At 37.5% G+C, this 21,867-nt stretch overlaps 1 protein-coding gene and 1 long non-coding RNA gene across 3 annotated transcripts in view; one reads left to right on the forward strand and one right to left on the reverse strand.

Moving 5' to 3' along the window:
* Nucleotides 1–10,522, forward strand: part of LOC103092322 (uncharacterized) — a 64,498-nt gene extending 53,976 nt beyond the window's left edge. The window contains exons 3-4 of the long non-coding RNA XR_469730.2: nt 8,433–8,510; nt 9,573–10,522. This is a non-coding gene — a long non-coding RNA (uncharacterized LOC103092322). The remainder of the gene's footprint in view (nt 1–8,432; nt 8,511–9,572) is intronic.
* The window catches only part of AOPEP (aminopeptidase O (putative)), a 524,226-nt gene that overhangs the window by 60,815 nt on the left and 441,544 nt on the right, over nt 1–21,867 (reverse strand). The window lies entirely within an intron of this gene.

Consider the following 21,867-nt stretch of genomic DNA (forward strand, 5'->3'; position numbering starts at 1 on the left):
AAAACTTCAGAGTGCAATGAAAATATTTCTGCCAAAGAATAGGATTCCTTTACAAAGAAACAGGTTTTTTATTAAGTCTAAAAAAAAAAGGAAATTGGAGATGGGTAGGATTCCATTTTAGCAAATATAGTGAGATACCACTCTACATATACCAAGGCTATTTCCATGCTTTAGAAATGCATAAGAACATCGTGGTTAAGCATTTTAGAACAGAATAAGGATGTTCCCTTGAAGCACAGAAACAATCTGACTAAAGTTTTCAAATAGTTTAAGCTCCCAATCCCGACTTTTTAAAAAATTCCCACCTGAGTAAAAATAGAGGCATGAATCTGATATCTCCAGAGTTTTTCCATGAGTCAGAGCTTAATTTTAAATGCTGAAGAAATTAGTCATATATTTTTCTACATGCATATGAAGCCTATTAAAGTCATTAAAAAGCATCATGTGCTTAAAAAATCTAAGTATCTATCAGTATGAGAAATTGAGGATAGCTATTTTTCCAAAATGGTTAGCATAAATATTATATGATAGACTGAGGATGAACAAACACTACAGAAATATGCCAAAATGCTAAGACCCAAAATTTCAACAACTACATTACAGAAACTTTTTGTAGAACCCTCCATTGACTGAGCCAAACTATGATAATCCCATTATATCCATTTTTTCCTCAATATTCACATTAGTAGCTGCTAGAGGCATCATGCTGTGAAAAATCTTGGGAGTCAGTTCCCCACTTACTATGTGATCTCTGACATCCATTTTCCTTAACTATAGAAAGAAGTTCTCTAATTCACCTACCTCTTAGGATCGTGAAATGAGAAAATAGATTGTGAATTGTAACACTAAACAAACTTTTGGGTCATCTGATAAATATCCCGCCACTAACCCAAGAGCATCGTCTGCGGCCAACATCCTTAGAGGAAGACAACTATTCACAAACCAGTATTTAAGCACCCTGCCAAGCAGTCCAACCCTATTCTTAATATTCAGACCATCAGTACAGCAAGACAATGGAGGCAATATCCACATGAGTGTTTAACTCCTTTCTCAAACTCTTCTCCACTGTGTGCTTTGATTTTATAGGCTAGTGGTACATTAGATAAATATCATTAGTGGGAAGCTAAGAACAACCCAAAGCCAACTCAATTTGTACAATGGCTAAGGAAAATAGCTAATGCCAAAGAAGGCTGAAATTATAAAGTAATCCTTTTAGACATAATTTCTTGCCTGTTGGATGAGTGAGCCATGGAAGGGCCTGGGTAAGATTCTTGAAGATTACGGTCTCTACAATTTTCACAGAGTATGTTCTCAAAACGTCAGGCTAGCGACATCAAAGCTACAGGCAAGAATCTACGGAACACGTTACAGGGCTTTCTATACTTAAAGTCACCTGAGTACAAAATGGATAAAAAGGATGCAGTAGTATGTAGGTGGACACACCATTCTAGAGACACCTAAAACCGTAATTACCTGTTGGTATGTAGGTATGGTTCACATAAGTGTTCCAAAGAAAGCACTGCTGCCCCAAAGGGCTATGAAGTTTGCTGTGTGCACATCTCCCAATCATAAATGCCAGGAAAGTCAATAAAGGCTGACTATCAGGAGCATGGAGGTGATTGAAGAAAAGTGACCATTTAGGTTAGAGCATGCTCCTTGAGGAATGGCCTTTTGCCCCTCTGTGTATCCCCAGTTCTTAGCACAGAGCCAGACATAGTTAGCACTTAATAAAATTTTAAGTACCAAGAGAGGAAGAGGCAAAACTTTTGCAAGTGGCCAATGGATTAGTGAAGGCTTGTTACAGAAGAAACAGTGATAAGAATTATGCTAGAAAGCTGAAGAAAGCCTAACGGTTTAAAAATGAGAGAGAGACAGAGAGAAGCTGATCAGCAGATAAAAGAGTGAGAAGAGTGAGCAAAGATGAGCTTACAGAAAAAGTGAGCAACGGGATAGGAATCCTGACGTTAGAAGAGTCAGCAAGACAAGCGAGAGAAAGAAGGCGTATTAGCAGGAAAACCCTCAATCACAAGCAAATGCAGTTACGAGGCTACTATAACGGGAAGAACCTGGTTTTGGAGTCGGAGGACTAGCAAAGAGCAGTTTGGTCCCTTACGCCCCTGTGACTTTGGGAAAGGTATTGCCTTTCTCTCGATGGCGGTATCTCTTATGCACCATGAAAGAGGTTACCCCAGAGAATCCTCAACGGATCTAAACGTGCTTCGTTCTCAATTCTCTGTTCCTGTAAGAAGCCGACGTTCTTCCTCGCTGCCCAGCACTGCCCCGTGGTGCTTAGGGCACCATCGGCTTTATGGTGATGACTCACAGGGAGCCACTCTGTGTTAACTTCTTTAGTGGTCATTCCTTTACAATGATCCAACAGCATTTACCCCTTAAGAATAACGGCATAAAGGAAAGTGATTCAAGTGTCCCCATCTCTTGCTCTAGCCATCCACTCTCACTCCTGGCTATGTATCCTAAGAATGTCAGACAGAAGCCAAGGCCAAAAAACACCTTAGACTCTGGTTTTAGAGCCAGAAGGGCCCTTCAAGGTCATCTTAATCCTATCTCCTCATTTTACAGTAAAGGAAACTGAGCCCCAGAAAAAGAAAATGACTTGCCCAAGGTAACCTGGGGATAGTGCATGGCAAAGCCAGGATCTAACTTCATAACCTCTGACTCTACATCCTGTACTAATTTCATTGTACCTGGCAGAATACTGCTATGCATATTTTAGTAAGAGAGGTAGCAAATAAGGTGGAAATAAGGTGAACACCCTGTGATTGGGGAAAGGCTGAAATTAAGTACCTAAGATTTGTTAATGTAATGTATTGTTATTGTGCTGGAAAAATGACAAATATAAGAAATTTGGAAGACACAAGAAGATCTGTATGAATTGATGCTGAACAAAAAATAAGGACCAATAAAACTATATGAACAATGACTATGCTAATGTAAATGAAAACAGCACTAAAAGTTGAATTCAGTAATGGAAAAAATCATTGGAAGTCCCGGAGAAGAAAGATAAAGAAAAACAGCTCCTCTTATAAAGGCGAGGTTAGGGCCTACAAGGGCAGAATAAGAGATACACTGTCAGAAAAGGTTTCTGTATCAGGGTTTTGGTTATTGTTTTCTGCCACAAAGAAGATTTTAATAAATAACTGATATAAAAACCAAAAAAAGCTTTTCTCAAAATTTTTTCTTTTAAAAACAAGGTGTTTATTTGCAAAATGGATTGCAAAATAGGATTGAGGATATAACCAAAGCACAAGATGGAGGCAACTGATGTATAAGGAATGAAATTTATGCAACTCATCTTATTAGCACTGATTAGAACCAACTAAATTAACTATTTTAAAATTATTTTTTAAAAGACTTAGACAGAAGTTTCAGAGAGTATTATTTAAAAATAGTGCAAACAATTTCACAGGCTAAGGAAATTATCAATAAGGAATTTCATATCTATTCCAGGAAAATAACAAGTAATGTGAAGAATAATTGTGATAAAGTAAAAGGAAATGTGAACCAGAAACTTAGTATGTTTGTATTTTCTCCCAAGTAATGCCATTATCCAATCATATTTAATGGAAACTAAGTCATGATCTATTCCTTAATAGATGTAACTATTTTAAAAACAGAAATAATAATAATAATGATAACAGAAGAATATGATATTGAAGGATTTCATGAATCTTTACCAATAGGTAGTTATATGTTTTAAACTGTTGAAAAGTTTACAGTATTACAAATAACTTATCCAACAGAAGTGTGGGATATGACATCCATATTTATATAGATTTTCTTCAAAATAAACTCAAAAATCTTTGTGCATTTAATATATCATTTGGGTTCACAATAATATTATTGGTTGGAGCTACTATTATTTAGGTTTATATGAGATGTAAAATGGAGTAATAGACAGAGAAGTTAGGTCACGCATTCAAATTCATACTTCAGGATGCTCCCTCTTGGTTTCTGCTAGTCACTAAGCTCTGGTAAAATATACTCTACGTATTCAATATCCACTCCATTATCTGAGGTAATAATTGAAAGGATGGGAGTAAGTTCATTTTTCTGTGTCTTACAATATTTCTTCTGTTATCCCTTCTTCTGTTATTAAAGTTACAGAATACCATAAAAACTTAACTATAGAAAATGAATATTTTTTTTAAAAATGTAAAACATACTACTACGTAGGCATTACTTAAAATAAGAAAACATGAATAACTGTTCCTACCTTACTTTGTGGCACTTGGATGCAAAATTTCCCAGCAGCAGCCATAGGAAACCAACATCATTACAAAGACATTGAGTCAACCAAATGAGATCACTACAACAAAACCCACCATTGAGACTGCACCTTCCTTTTGCCAGTTTACCACTCTTTAAATGATTGATGTTCTCTGGGTTTTAAATCATTGTCCCTATATTTTAACTTGTTTGGTCCCACACATAATGGAACAAATGACCTTTCAACTTTCAATTTTTGAAGCTCTCAGGATTTTTTCTGTCTCATTCTGACTGAAAGGTTCTCCCTACAATATCTTTATTTTCAGGACTAGGTCCACCGAGCTGGTAGGAACTTTGCAATATTTTGTGCAATGGAGAAAAAAAAAAGATGGGTAGCCAGATTTGGTAAAGCCCCCTTTCAGGAATCCAGCCCACCATGTTCTTTTGCAGTGGAACTGTAAAGCTCATGAAAGCAAAAACGCACAAACAAAACAAACCACATACAGAAAATGAAATGCCACAGGCAATAACGTCTTGGTCAAATCTAAAGGAGATTCAAGTTAATATGTAACATAACTCCACCACCTTTTTCATGGCTTTAATTATTACAGACAGTAAAAAAAAAAATTCCGTCCATCCCTGTTTAGTAATGTTTTATTTACCCCTAAAGGCTAAAGCTTTCATTAAATGCAGAAAAGTTGCACTCAATTCAACACATATGGCCAGATCTCTGTGTGGCTTTTTGTATTTTGGTGTCATGCTTTCTTGAGAACCCTGCATACACTATGAAGCTGCCACTACAATGTGCCTAGGTCAGAACTTCTGCGTCTATCCAGTTAATAAGTAGCAATTTAAAAAAAGTTCCTCCTTTCCTAGTTTCCTACTATGAACTGATCTCTTCAAAACAATGTTTTCCATTAAAAAAAAAAGGTGACATTCACATGACACTTAAAGGTTTATCATTTCTTAAAACAATCCTGTGAAGTACATGCTTTGGATTTATGATGATCCTCATTATACAGATGACAAATCCAGGCAGCAAAAAGTTTAAATGATTGGCCCTCAAACTATACAGTTAGTTAGCCCTGGAGGAGAGATTCAAACTCAGTACTGAAACAAAACAATATCTTTTAAAAAAGTGAAACAACTCTAGTACTAACAGATTTATCTTATATATGTATATGAACATTGAAAATTTTATATTCCAGCAAATCACTGACACAAAAGATGACAAAAATGACTATGATATAAAGACAAAAAGCATTTCTCAACAAAATAATTTTATACACCCCTTTAGCAAGAGGGAAAAAAACAAAGCGGAACAAGTCCTGTCAAGCAAATAAACGACTCACTAGTTTAAGTGCACTGGGACGTACATTAACTCTTCCAAGTCATTAAGATGCTTTTTACTACATTCAAAAAGGAATTTAGTTGCTTTACTATTCTTTGGCCTTTAAGTACATGTAGGTATTAATCTGTTTATACAGCTACCATATGAAATACGTGTTTAAAGCAGTACAGTAGAGGGAAAATAAGTTCAGAATTCTTTTGGTCTCCATAGTTCTTGTATTCGATACTTCTATAATCCTATGAACTCAGGCCCCACAAGGATATATGCTTACGCCATTAAGCAATGCAACTTGCTGTGGCTGTTTGTCTCAAAAGATATTTAGAACTAGAAGGGAAGATTAACATGGGGACAGATTTTAGAGATGGAATTTTTACAGCACACAAGCAGCTGGGGACAGTCTTAAATGAAATGCACCTTTGAGAGTCCTTGCTTTTATCCCTCACTCTTCCACCTCAACCCCCTTTCTTATACAAAGTAATTACAATGAAGCTTTCCAAAGACTAATGCTGGAAACTAAATTTGGGTTTGCGTTCAATTACCCTACTTTATTAGCAGAACTTGCACACCAGGACACAGAAGATCACATGGTGTTCATTTGCCTTTGGTTCTCTCAAAACCTTCAATAATGGCAATATAAATCCAAATGTGGAAAATGAGAAGCAGAGTGAAAAGGTAAGGCTTTAAGATTAAAAAAGAAAGTATTCTGGCTTTAACTTGTTTTTAAGGAACCACTCACATGGGCATCAGAACATACAAAACTTTTCTATTCCTTTCCAAACCTCAACCCTGGATTACTCCCACTGCCTTCCTTCTCTGCCCCACCATCATGCCACTGAATAGCTGAGGAAGAAGTCACACGGACCTGGTAACTGTACCTGCTATAAATGCCATTTAATCTCAACAAGCTCTTGCTTTTCTGATTCTTTTACTTTTTTTTTTGATGGTTTATTTTCTTAACCTTCTTTCCCAGCACTGTTCTAGAGCTTTCAAGCCATCATTCCCATTCTTCTAAGTAAAGGGTTTCAATTCAAAACTTCTTCAGTCCTAGAAGAAGCTGTCTACAACTATCTTTACGTTCTCATCACCTACTGACTTCCCAATCCTTTGCAAATGGGTTTCTGACCTTGTGATCTCTCTCTAGGACCAAGTCTGATGGTCTCACAATTTTAATATCCTTCTTAGTTGAACCTCAGTTTCTGCCACTGATAGTCCTTCTCTTCCAATTCATTGTCTCCTTCTTGGAGAAGCTTTCTTCTGACTCTGCTCTATATGGGCATTCCTCCTGCATCTTCTTCACTACTTCATCTGCATCTTACACCCTCTATCCATGTATGGATTACTTTATAGTCCTGTTCTGTGACTCTTTCCCTTCTCTTTTTTGGACATCTCATTAGTTGTTATGGTTTCACAACTACCATCTCTAGGCAGATAACTCCCAGATCAAAGAAGCAGCCAGATGGGACGGTGGATTGGGATTCAAGATTCAAACTTCACCTCAGTCACTTTACTGCCTATTTGACCCTGAGCAAGTTACTTAACCTCTAGTTATCAGTTTTCTCATTTATAAAATGGGAATGATGATAATAGCATTTGCCTCATGGGGTCACTGAGAAGACAAAACAAAATAATACTTTGTATTACTATACAAAGACAATGATTATTACTCTCCATCCCAAATTCCTCTTAGACATCTGCAACAGGAAATTGTCAAGTGGTCTTAAACATGTCTAATCAAGAAGTTGCCCTCCAAAATTTTCCATCTAAATCTTTTCTTCTTCCTAATTTAAAAAAATAGTAAGAATAAGAATTTATGCAGCACTTAGAGGTTAGCAGAGTGTTTCACGTTAATTCATTTGATCCTCACAACAGCCTTGTGAGATGGATGCTTTATTAATCCCCATTTTACAAATGAGGGAACTGAGACACAGAGTAGTTCCCTATATCACTGAAATACACCCAGTGCCTATTATTAGTCTTATGATAATTCACAAAACAATTACAAAATCTTAAAAAGGCTCATAAATTTTGCTTGTTGACCAAATGAAATAAAAATTCACCCTTCCAGACTAGTCACCTGGCCCAATATTTACTTATCTCTGATTACTTACTGAGTATCCTGAAGGAGAGATGAGAGATTCGATGGCATGTGCCAGATGAATGAAACCACCACCACCGCTATGATTGCTCCCTCCCCTCCGACCTCAATGGATACCAAGAGTCCTGGACATAAAAGTGATCTTTATACGATGGCTATGCTTCTAGCCTAGACACTGCAGTCATCATTGGGCTAAGCAATCCCTCTGGGAAAAGGAGCAGCCACAGGGCAGGCAAAGCATCCTGAGAAAGAAACAGGAGGCAACAGGCACCAGTCAAATCAAACCACTGCCACCTCTTGACCACCGCCTGCCCACAGAATCTGGTGTGAGCCCAGAGAATAGATGCATCTCCCAGACCACTTTTCTTCTAGCCCAGCCCTTACAGCCATCATTTAGAGAAACTCTTCCTTATGGAGTTACTACTTAGCAACTGCTTCTCCAGGTGCTGTAATCCCCGTTGCCACAATAGGCAAAGCCAGTGAAAATCTGGAAAACAAAGTGCGCGGCGGCACTGTCAAATACATATGGTTTTGCTAGTAGAGATAACTTTAAAGAAGACACATTACTAACTGCGTTGCTGTTGCACCCTTCCATCTGACTGGCAGCTGAAATCTCTTCTACGTATTGTCCTTCCTATATGAACTCTAGAGTGGGAATTGCCTTGCCATTTCTATTTATATCCCCAGCACTTAGCACAATGCTTTGTACACAGTAAGTGCTTAATAATCATGCTTCCATTCATTACTCTGCTTCTTCAGGTGTACAGGATGTGGATTTCTGGGTTTATGGCATGGAACAGATGATGTACACCAGCTCCTGCTTAGGTCATATTTCAGGTAAGTGTGGGACCAAACGACTCAGGGGTCAGAACAAGAAGGGATCTTGGAAGCTACCTAATCCAATCCCTCATTTATTTTACAGATCTGGGAAATAGAGGGTCTATGAAGGTTGAGTGATTTGTTGTAGTCATGGTAATAAGAGTAGCAAAGTGGAATTCAAACTGAGATCTTTGAAGGTGATTAATAAAAACAGTAGAGAATACAAAAATATGGCAATGCGCCATTTTAGAAAAAGCTGAATGAACTGGGATGCTTAAGCTAGAAAAGTGAAAATTTAGACTTAACTTAGAAATTTCAAATATTTAAAGATTAGAGCCTGTATTTAGTCCAATCACAGGACTAAGATGAAATAGTTAAGTTGGCAGGAGGCAGCTTTTCACTTAATATAAGAAAGACGTTTTAACATTTAGGGAAGCCTCAAAATGGATTAGAATGCAGAATTATGTTTCTCGAAGTGTTCAAACAGAGGCTGGTCAAGGCAACATTTAAGGTTTATCCAAACTCTAAAATTATGAAGCCATGTTGGGATTTTATAAGTCTTGGATTCAACACCAGGGATTCAGGTTTAATATATGTTTTCATCGAATATAACCCAATAAGTAAATATCTAATGCATACATATGCAAGGCACTGTGCTAGGAGCTCAGAGATAAAAAGATAAAATGAAAAGTAGTCCTTGCCCTCAAAGTGGGCATTTTACTAGGAACATTTTACTAGGACATTTTACTAGGAACAGGAATAGAAATACATGCAAAGAAAAAAGCACAAACAAGAATATTTGTATAGGAAGATAACACTAACAATTAGAGGAATCAGGAAAGGCAAGAGAAAAAGTAGGAAGTGGCAGATAAATTAATCTCTGAAGGAAACTACAGACTCTAATTGGAGGAGGTAAGGATAGACTCCATGGAATACCAAGCTCAGAGAACAGAAAACAGCCAAGCTGTCAGTAACAAAAGTGCATGTGTGAAAATAATAGGAAATAAACCAAAAAAGTATGTTGAAGCCTGAGTTTAAAGGGTCTTAAAATTGTATTTTATTCTGGGCCCCCCCAAAAAGGAATCTGAAGATTTCTTGGCTGGAGGAAGTATAGGAATGCTTAGGAAGATCATTCTGACATGTGTGGAAGATGGACTGGAAAAGGGAGAGACCCAAAGCTGACAATCCATTTGAAGGATGGTGAGAGTTGACAACGACCTCATGGTGGTAGCTCTCTCCACAGGAGCAGAGAGAGAAGGCAACTGATGAGCAACATACTGTGGAGGTAGCATCAACACAAGCTTACAGCTTGGATTAAGGAACAAGTTTGTACTTAGTTTAGACAGCAGTATAAAAGTACAAATGCATTTACACTCTCCTGTTTTTTTCAAGTTGAGTCCAGAGCATGCTTATTATTTAAGAAATAAAAGATTGTCTTGTCTATACCTTACCTTTTCTTTCTCCAAAATCTTTTCTTTTCTGTGAGTGTTAAAAATAACCCTGATAATTTTCCAAAGTTCATAGGGACATTGTGCAGTATATAATTCATGCCCTGTTCTATAGATGAGATGAGGAAGCTGAGCTTTAGGAAAGAAAAATGACATGTGCAAGATAACAGAATGTGATAAAGCCTGGACTAGAACCCTCATTTCTAGCCAAAACTTTTCCATTACACAATGTTAATAACTCAAATACTTTAAATGAGCGCCACCCTTCATTTTCTATAATCAACAAAATTCATTTCTTTAAAAGCATTTTTTCATGTTTTCTAAGCCTTTGGCTCTCCTTTGTCTTTCCCTTTGTCCAATGTCTTTCCCTCTCTGTAGATGGAATCCAAAAATGGCAAAAATAATATAAAAAGTCAAAATAATGACCTAATACCAAACATGGAGAAAAATTACTTTGTGATTTTATCTCCTGTCACAATCCTGTTAATGTAGAACAATGTTATGTTAAATGGTTTTAAGTTTGTTTTTAATTAGAGCATTTGCACATTCTTGCTTTCCTACATAATAAACTGAGTTTCTGGCTCTGTTGTGTGCCATTTCTTTTTCTTTCTTAAATGTACATAGTTAAGTCTTTAATTTGAACCTACTATCATATTCAGCTTTTGGTGAGTCACTTCTTTGTTTCTTTCTTTAATTAACCTTCAGTCTTAGATTGGATACTAAGTATTGGTTCTAAGGCAGAAGGGCGAGAGACAATTGGGATCAAGTGACTTGCTTAGGATTTGGTGACCTGACAGCTAGGAAATGTCTGAGGCCAAAGTTGAACCCAGGACTTGCTAATTCCAGGCCTGGTTCTCTATCAACTGAATTATGTGAGCTGCTCCCCACTGACTTTTTAAAAACGCTTTCCTTAATAGAATACGATTTTTGTAACCAAGGAATAATGTTGGAAATTGACCAAATAAAATAAAAAATAAATAAAAACCCTTTCCTTCTGTCTTAAGAATCAATACTGAGTATCGGTGCTGAGTCACAAGAGCTGGTGAGCCATTTCTCTAGTTGATAAAGGTCACTTTGAAGTCTGTTTTCCAAGGAGTTAACTACTATCCAATTTAGCTTCATCAGCAAATCCAACAAGCAACACACATTGTACCAACCAGGTCACTAACAAAGTTTTAAATAATTCAGTTCCTGGGCTTTAATTCCATCCAATTGGTCCCAGTTAACATGAAATCATGGACCCTCCAAATCTGTTCCTTTCAAATTGGGCTAACTTTAGGGACTAGGAATAATTTCTGTAGAAAAGACAGTGTTGAATAAATAACCAGCTGCTCCTCTCTGGTCTGGATGGAGGTACTTTCTGTGTTATCTGGTTCTGTGGCTTCTAAGAATCTCTGGTCTTAATTAGTTTGGGTTGTTTTTTTTTTTTAAGTTAAGATATTCCCTTTGTTGCTATTAAAAGAAACAAAAAAACTTGAGCATCTTCTTAATGATATTCCTCTAAATATGAACAGTCATGATGCTGCTGCACTCTGGGACCTGAAATTAAATTAACCACTTTGAAACGACATATGAAAAATGAAGTACTTATTAGTAGCTCCTGATTTCGGCCCCCAGATTCAATGACTCGATTCTCTGTAGAGCCAGCCCAGGTGTATACTGAGCATTTGTTTGCTTTAGCTACATTACATAGAGGGGTATATTATAGAGCTATTATCCATTATATTCTGTTTTAAAATTTACACAGATTGCTTAGAAACCGAAGTACAGAAGAACTCAGATTTTTATGCATTCGAAGTTGCCCGCTGCCAGAAAATACTTGGCGCGCTCCCCACACTACAGTCTGGGCTGAGCTTATTGCTTATGTGTCCCGACATTCAAGTTAGAAGATATCCAGTTTTCCAAGGGGTTTAGTTATGCCAGCACTTTTAATGTGACTGGAAAAAATTCAAAAAGTGTCTTCAATATCCTGTTTGAGTGTGCTTTGTACTTCAGGAAACTGCTGTATTGCCTCCCCTGTGTCAGACACTGAAGCTTTTGATCTGGGAAACACAGGGGGAAGTGGTAAAGCACTCCCTTTGTGCTGGGCAAAAACCCCAACCCTCTCATAGGTGTGACAACACAGAAGGGGGAGCAGAACTGCATGCACTGAGCAATTCGGATCCTGCAGCCTCCAAGTACTTTATAAATACAAAGCTTCAGCACGTCTGAAGCATAAGAAACTTGGACGAGAGTGTATTACAGTACTTATTTTTGCAAAAAATGGGCGACAAGTCAGGAAGCTGGGCAAAAAGCACTGGGGAGGCAGAGCCAAGAGCAGAATAGAGGGAGCATTCTAGTGGAACCCTCCCAACGTGAATCAGTTACAAAAGCAAAAGGAGAGGGTGGAGGAAGTCGACTTGCTCTGACAGGTAATAATCACAGTAATCATGACAATAATTATGGCTTAAATACATATGCTACTTTTTCCCCAAAGAGCTCAAGGTATTTCAACATATCCCATTTACCTCTTCCATATCCTTGCGAGGTAGGTTAGGAGTGATTAAGACCACATTTATTTGCAAAATACATGCACTATCAAGAAGTTACGTCACGCTTCATAATACTCAGAGCAAACACATTTTTGAGGGAGAATCCCCTGAATTCAGCAAATATTTGTAAACTATGTACTATGTGTCAGGTACTGTACATCGCAGCAAAAGGAAGATGGAAAAAGTTATATAGATAATTACCCACAATACTGTTTGTACTGCCTAGAATCCAATTTCTACTCTGCCAATCTCTAAGCAAGTAAGTGTAGTATACAAAGATTAAGCATTTTCCCTTTAAACTTGACCAAACTGTCTTTTCACTTGAATATTCTTACCAAGCTCTTCGGCAGCCTACAAGGGAAGCAAAGGAACAAAGTCCAGGGAAATCACCTTACCCATCATAATTCAACACCCTAATTTGAGGGAAAGGAGGAAAAAAGAACAATCCTAAAAAGAAAGCAAACAAGTAACAATTATTGATTATGTTAGAGAAAATGGCTTGTTCAGTTAACTCCTTAAATCTATAGCAAGACCCATCTGCTTCAGTCTTCTAGTCGTTTTTAATACAAATAAATAAACATCTAAACTCCACTAATTTTGAAACACCAGGAGTTGGCTTCATAATCTTCCTTTAAGATAAATTTGCCAGTACTACTAACTTAAGAATGTTATTTTCAAGATTGTTGGTAGTTCCCATTGATTTATTTTCTGGAATTAGTGTCTCCAAAGTGCTTTTAGAAGCAAAAGAAAAGTTTTGAAAATATACTGTAAGGATAAAGAGTATATATAAGAAAAAGAATGTTTAAAAATAGCAAAACCCTAAAATTGCATACAAAAGTAGATTAAAACTATTACAATATATAAAATTTCTGAACATTTACTAAAAAGTAATAGAGGAAATTAATATCAAATTAATGCTGAAGCCTTCATATGAAACTGTAAGGTTTTCCCAGAGTTCTGTATCTATCTATGAGCACCAAAAAAATGTATTGAACTTAAAAAATATGCTCAGCAAAATAAATCATGCCTACTACCGAAATGAAGGCTTGCCATAATTTCTATGAAGAGACAGTTTATGTTTTATGACATAAGCTAAAAAAAAAAACCCAAAGACTTCCCTAAAATGACATAGTAGTCCTTAAAGTCAATTTTAAACAAACTGTGTGCATTCAGAATTCATAATCTGCTTATCACAGTGTGTGATTTACTTCATGACCATCACATCATCAAGAGGATAATGCATGTGGCAATGACTGTAAATGCAATGTTTGTGGCCAAGCTAAGAGACAGACAGGATCAAAGGGGGTTATAAAAAGGCATAGTCTCACCAGGGTGACATTACACACTGTGTCTATGAAACCAGACTTTGCTTTCATGACTACAGCTTTCCCTCAATCTCCAAGTTGTGCCATGCTTGGCAACACTTGGAACAAACAATTCTCCTCTTAGGGGGAAAAAAGAAAAGAAAACCAGTCCCAAAGATTCAAACATCTGCTGAAGAAATCAATGCTACACTTTTGGGTTTCAAAAGAATATATAGCTTTCTTTTGTGCTGAAATCTAATAAAATTAAGTTACACCCCCTCTTTAAAAAACCCTTTAAAAAGGATTGACCAGATGACTGCCCCCTTTTCTGATTATATGATCCTTACAGAACTTTAAAAATTATTGCTCTCAGAAATATATGGACAATTCAGATGTGACATACCACATGCAAATATTAAAAGTAATAGATCAAAAGAAAAAATTCTGTCCTCAAATTGTAAATTTAAAAAATCTATATATTGTTTTTATATTGCCAAATTACCATGAGATATTTAAAAGGAAAACCTAATACAAATCAAAAAATTAAAATGTGATGCTTTCCAATTGCCTTTAAAGAAATGAGAAGTCAAGTTCAGGTTTAAAAAATGCACATACATATAAACATATACACATACATCTCTTAAAAGAATCACTTAAAATACAACAAAAAGAGCTTAAGTAATATCAATAGTACCTAGCACCAATGATCTTCCCCCCCCCCCAAACTCTAAACATTTTGAAAAAAAATTTTAAGCATTTTATGATTTTTCTATGTAGTTCAAAAGCAGTTGGACACAGTTATTCATTACAAAGTTCCCTTAGATTGATGGTAAATGTTTTATATACCTCCATTTTATAGATAAAGGGAATTTAAGCACCCCAGAAGGAGAGGGGAACAAAGACTCCTGGATTGGTGATTTAGAAAACCCTGCTTTCAACAGCAAAACTGATGATACAAAAAATAATTATAAAGAGTATGACTTAGTGTAAAGGAGATTCATGATATAAAACAAAGTGTCCAATACAAATGTGTATTTTATCAGAGATTTCAAAGAATTGACTCATCTGTTAGGCAATTGTATTTAAATCTTCAAAAATATTTCCAGTCATCCTAAAATATACTCTTAATTCTAGTCATATGGCCTCTAGACAGATCTCGCAAAAGAGCAATCATGAAATTTTGCTTTTAACAGAAAAATGAGAAATTAATTTTAAGAGGTATTGCCTAATTCAACTCAATAAACCACCTTATCTTCAAAAGAAAATTCACAACTCTAACTTCACCTCTTTCAAGTTAAACATAAATACCCAACTATATTGTTAAGAATATTACTAATTAATATCTGTATTCTACCTTGTATAGCTCAGATATTCACTATTCAAAAACATATGCTTCATCTCCTAGACAACACTGAATTATGTAGTTTTATTGGATGATTATTAGTTGACAATTACATAATTAATCACTGCTGAGATTATGTATATCCTGATGTCTTTCAAAATAACAAATGCATATACTTTTTTAGAGAACAGTTTTACTGAATTTGAAAGTTATTAGCTCATTAGAAGACTTGCAGAATTTTGGTTTAAGTAGAAAAAAGCAGTTCAATAATTAACTGGGGGTGGGGTAGAGAAAAGGAGATTTCCATTTAAGAACTGGGCATCTCAAAATGATCCAATGTTCCAGTGTAGTTCTATCCCTACTGCGAAATGTTCCCCTAAACCAAATTCAAAACCATTTGTAGTTACACATTTTTGGTAAATCATTACCATTGTTTTCTGTCAACATCAAAGTATCTTACTATTTCTGTGTAGTATAGCAGAATCATCAAAAAAGTCATTATGAATTAAAATTTTTAAGTGGCAATATTACTTCTTAACATTGGGTGAAGTACATGACTATACTTGTTCCTGTTAAACTTGATAGTCAAAACTCCTTCAAAAGTCCTTGTTATGGATATAGTAATAAGTGATTCAGAACTACAAAAAAGCTAAACTTTGGGCTGACTAGGTAACAGCCTGAAATTCTGATGTGTGTGCATGCTTACACAAGTACACACATATACACATAAACATAACTTGTGAAAAGTATCAGATAAGAAAGAGAATACTTATAAAACTCCATAAGAGGGGGCAGGTAGGTGGCTCAGTGAATGGAGAGCTAGGCCTAGAGATGGGAGGTCCCAGGTTCAAATCTGGCCTCAGACACTTCCCAGCTGTATGACCCTGGGCAAGTCACTTAACCCCCATTGCCTAGCTCTTACCACTCTTCTGCCTTGGAACCAATGCATGGTATTGATTCTAAGACGGAAGGTAAGGGGTTAAAATAAACAGCTCCAGAAGAACTCAAGAATTCTGGTCCTCATAGGAACTATAAAGACTGTCAACATTCTATTACCACAACACTCTATTATCTGTGATCTTTCATATTTACAAGTTTTTTTTTTCTGTTAGACTGTCATAGAAATGATCTGTAAGGGGATTAAGAAGAGGTAGATCTTATCTGCTTGTTTATGATAGTGAAAAATGGAGAAGGAATAGTAGATTCAGGGAACATATATTTAAATCCCTACTGAGTAAAACAAGACACATTGTGGTACAGATCTAGTCCTAGAATCAATTCGAATACTTCTTGTGACAGACAATGGCTTTGTAACCAAGTTCCTCAACTCCCCTGTTCCTTATGAGACTACTTTAAAATTAAAATTGCAGATCTGCATCGGTGAAAGGAGCTTTCCTACTGAGATTTGTCCCAGTTATATGATGTCACACATTTTGAACTGAAAAACTGAGTAAAACAAGTGATTTAAAGTACTTAATTTGTATGTGTATATATATATATATATATATATATATTAAATTTTAAGATACATAATTTAATTGTTTCTGTGAATCTTAAAACTGCTCAGACTCTGTCTTGGAACATTTGGTTAAGGCTATTCCCCATTTAAACAATGGAGGTACTTGATCAGGAATGTATTGGGAATTTTAACATTACTCCACACATACTTAGGCATACTTTAGGGGAAGATAAAGTTGTAAAACTCCTTACTGAACAATGAAAAAGTCCCTAACTCATATTTATAGTGAGGCTAAAACCTTAAGCTAGGTCTATTTTTAGATCTAATACAAAAGGGTGCTAAGTACCTATGAAGGTTAAATTAATCACTAAAAGGTCAAGTGACTTACAAAGGGCAAGCTTAGCAAGAAGTGTGAAGTTTCAGTCTACTCAGGGAAGGTGATTAACAAAAGATGTGAATTAAGAATGGTCAGTCCTGTGGAAAACGTCTACTGTGATTGGTAGATGTGAAAATTTGGGGGAGGTGACATGAGAGAAATTTCTCTTTAAAATGAGCTGGCTCTCTCAACTTAGGGGGAGTTCGAACTAGTGGTAGTTGGATCTCGGACTAGTTGGAGTAACTGGTCCTCTGAACTTAGTTGGAGTTTTGCTTGGGACAAAATCTTGTGGTGAGTAGATAAAAGACTGACTTAGTTTTCTCTCTTAAAGAGAAAGGCCTAGGCCCTAGCCTTTTCCTACTATTTCCTCTTACTCTGTCTCTCTCCCTTCCCTTAATTCCTTCATTTGTATTAATTAAAATCTCCATAAAACCCAGCTGACTTGGGTATTTCGTATTTGGAAATTTTCCCCATGGCGACCACTTATTTTTTATTTAAAATCAAGACACTAAAAATTATCTTTACAGTTTTGGCAATTTAAGTCTTGAAACTCACATTTTCATGGTCACACTTAAGAAATTTCAAATTCCTGAGTGAACACAACACCTATGACAACTATATCCAAAAAGAAGAGACAAATATAAATAAAATAGTGTTATGGTTCAAAAAATCTTCTGTCAAGGGGGAAGCTGGGTAGCTCAGTGGATTGAGAGCCAGGTCTAGAGACAGAAGGTCCTAGGTTCAAATTTGGCCTCAGACACTTCCTAGATGTGTGACCCTGGGCAAGTCACTTAACCCCCATTGCCTAGCCCGTACCACTCTTCTGCCTTGGAACCAATACATAGTATTGATTCTAAGACAGAAGGCAAGGGTTTAAAAAAATCTGTCAACCGTACTCTGGTATTTTATTATTTATTTGTTAACAGTTTGAGTTCCAAGTCGTCACTTTCTCTTCCTCCCAACCCCACCACAGAGAAGGCCAACATCGGGTATACATATATATGGAAGCATAAAATACATACTTCCATATTTCTGTTCTTTCTCTGGAAGTGGATAGCATTTTCCTTCCTAATTCCATTCTACTTAATCTGAATGATCATATTACTCAAAATAGTTTTATGGTGGTTGTTCAGTCCCACAGCTAGTTAAGTGTATGAGGCTAGATTTGAACCCCGGAAGATGAGCATTCCTGACTCCAAGTCTGGCATTCTATCCACTGTGCCATCTAGCTGCCATCAAAATAACAAGTCCTTCACAATTACTCTTTGAACAATATTATTGTTCCTGATTGCTTGTTTCACCCTGCATTATTTCATGCAAGCCAGTAACAAGAATATTGTTCAAAGAGTAATTGTGAAGGACTTGTTATTTTGATGGCAGCTAGATGGCCATTTCTTATTCCACCATACTATTCCATCACGATCACATACCACAACTTATTCAGCCATTCCCCAAGAGAGCAGCTAAACATATTTAAGAACGTATTTAGATTCCTTCCCTTTTTTCTCTGATTACTTTGGAAAACAGACCTAATCGTGGTATTGCTGGGTCAAATGGTATACACAATTTTATAACTCTTTGGACAGAATTCCAAATTGCTCCTTTGGTACTCATGTCCTTGACTGCTGACAAAAAAAAGTACTTAAAAATATAATAACATAATATTTAAGTAGTAGCATGTTGAGATTTGCAAAGCAATTGAAATATGCTGTCTTGTTTAATCTTCACAGGTATTACTACTTATGCCTATTTTTAGAGATGAAGAAATATGATCCTGAGGGAAGTTAAGTGACTTGCCCAAGTGTTCACTCAGGAATTTCATATTTCTTAAGCAATTAAATTATGTATATTAAAAAATCAAATGTCTGAATTTAGCAAGATTTGAACTTGGGTCTTTCTCTTGATGCTAATTTTTTCACAAGATGAAACCTTGAATTAGAGCATTATGACTTTAAGGGGCTTTTCAAGGCTGCTATGAAGCTATATATTGTGTGAATTAAAATATGGAATAACTCAAGTATTATATTTATAAGATTTACTAAAATAGAAACTAGAGTTAAAAGGGAGCTAACTCACTCAAGCCAAGAGAAAGAAAGAGGAAGAGGGAAGAGCCACAGAAAGTTATATAAATGTGACCTAGCAATGTGGTGGAGAGAGGAGAGGAATTCTGGGAAAGACTGAAGGACTTCTGGGGGATGAAGTCCAAGGGTTCAAAATTTTAATTAATATAATATGGGGACTCTTTCCAAATATGCAAATTGCAACCTATTAATGCCTACCTATTGTGTGCAATTCCTATTTTTGTCTTCCTATAAATCCTGTTCATGAGGCTCAACCAACATTCTGGGGAGGTCTTTCTTAAATTGCATAAATGTCGAATGTAGGCTGTCCATTATCCTTCACTCTATTTTTTTTTTCATTTGAGTCAGTTTATTTAGTCAATTTAGAACATCATTCCTTGGTGACAATAATCACATTATTTCCCTCCCTCCCCTCCACCCACTCTACACGCAAGTTCATTGGATATTACTTGGGTCCTTGATCAGAACCCATTTCCATGTTGTTGTTTGCACTAGGATGTTCACGTCCTATCCTTCACTCTTACTGCTTGGCCAAATGATCTTTTTGGTCACACCATTTTCTGATGACATCCTTTCTGCTCACTCACCTGCATAATGATTCATTTGTAATGTTTTCCAGTCTACATGAACCAATCTTATTGCCCTTAACTTGATTCTTTAAAAATTGTAGAATTCCTAGACATATAGCCATAAACATGAAAAGAACATTAGTTCTTTAAAAAAAAGTTAAGTTTATTTTTAAGCTTCATTTTAAATAAGAAGCTTAATAAGATTTTATAAATGGTCTAAATTTCTAGAAGCAATCTAGCTTGTTCTGACTGCATCAGTTTGTGATGCAGTGGATAGACCGCTGGGCTTGGAATCTGGAAGATTTGAATTTAAATACAGTCTCATATACCTACTAACTGGGTGATCCTGGGCAAGTCATTTACCCTAACCTCTGTCTGCTTTAGTTTCCTCAATTGTAAAACGAGGATAATAAAAGCACCTACACCCCAGGGTTGTTGTGAGGATCAAAAAATATTTGCAAAGTACTTAGCGCAGGGGCTGCTACATAGTAGATATACCACAGTAATGCTTCCCCTCTCCTGTTCTAAAGCTCCTTCCATTCTGGGCCCAGTCCAGAGACTGATCCGCTCTAAAGGACTGTCCATTCAATGATAGGTCAGTCGGGCAATGCAATTAGAATGAGAAGAGAAACAATTAAACTGGAAAAAAAATCTTTGTAACAAATTTCTCTAATGAAGGTCTGAGGTCTTATAATACAGGAAAGTTATACAAATATGAGCCATTCCCCAATAGTTACATGGTGAAACGTATGACAAAGATGTTTTCAATGAATGAAAAAGAATGTGTAACTCAAAATATAAAAAGTGCTCCAAGTAACTCATAACGAATACATAAAAAGCATCAATGAAGCGTTGGCCAGGTGCAAAGTCCTGGGCTCAAGGCTGGCCATACCAATGGAAAGGCACTAGAGGTGCAATAGAGGAGAGACCGCCCCTGGGGACGGCTTCCGCTGTAAGTCACACGGGAAGGGCTCCTGGTCCACAGGGAATCTGTAAGAAAAGATGGCAAGGCCGCTTCTTGAATGCTATTTCCACGGACAATCAGTTCCTGATCCTGAGCCACTGGCTGGGACCAAGTGTGGGGACAAGAACGCTCTGCGATGGCTTTTACAGGCGCTGCTCCCGCCTGTGTGTCCTCGGGGGCTGCCTCCGAGAATGAAGGAGGGCACTGGCGGGAGGGCTCCGGGTCCTGGGCCGTCTCCACCAGGATAGGAGGGAAGATGGTGGCCTGATCGGAGGTGCTCCGTAAGGTCTCCTCAGCGCGCCCCGCCACTCGAGCCCAGCTGGCCCGCTGGCCCTGTCTCCAACAGCCACCCTTTCCCAGACGGGAAGGCTGACGTGGAGGCAGGAGCAGGGATGGAGGAGGGCTCCGGGCCTGTCTGACTGCGGTGAGTAGTAGTAGGTTTGCTGGTGCTGCTGCTCCTCGATGATGAAGAGGAGCCTCCATTCTACAGCGACTTTGCCCCTAAAAAGATGGGCCGAGCTGGTGGATGGAAGCAGGTCTGGTGGTTTGGGGGCCCCCATTCCAACGTTTAACCTCTGGGTCCTGAGCTGCCCCATCCACGTCTGCGTGGACATGGTGGTCACGGTGCTGCGGGTGGTGGTGGGAGTGGGACTCGCCTAGCCACTTGGGCCTTCTGCCTCTTTGTCTAGGATACCTTGCTGCTTCCGCTAGCCTGCCTTGCCTTTTTAGGCATGCCACAGCTGGTAAGGGCGGCCAAGCCTTCCTTTAAAGGATTTACTTCCCAGGATGATGGCTGTGAGAACTGTGTTGGAAACAGGACCAGGGACAATAAGAGGAAATGCAAAAGGAAACAACTCTGGGGTTCCACCCCAAATCCATCGGATTGGGAAATATTTTAAAAGAGGAAGATGGTAATTTTTGGATAGAATGCTCTGAGATCCAACTACCCTGGAAAGCAACTTGGAAGTATACCCCCAAAGTGACTAAACTGAATATCCTTCCACCCAGCAATTCTCCAAAGATAAACCCTCACCTTCCATCTTGGAATTAAGACTGTGTCTTGATTCCAAGGCAGAAGAGTGGTAAGGGCAAGGCAAGGGGGGGGGGGGGGTGAAGTGACTTGCCCAGGGTCACATAGCTGGGAAGTGTCTGAGGTCAGATTTGAACCTAGGACCTCCCATCTCTAGGCCTGGCTCTCCATCCACTGAGCTACCCTGCTGCCCCCCCCCCAACAATATATTTTTAAAAATTAGTTAGAAGACAATAGATTAGAAGTTTAAGAAGGGAACACCAACAAGCAT

This window comes from Monodelphis domestica, chromosome 7 (assembly GCF_027887165.1).
Source record: "Monodelphis domestica isolate mMonDom1 chromosome 7, mMonDom1.pri, whole genome shotgun sequence".
In the NCBI taxonomy this organism is placed as follows: domain Eukaryota; kingdom Metazoa; phylum Chordata; class Mammalia; order Didelphimorphia; family Didelphidae; genus Monodelphis; species Monodelphis domestica.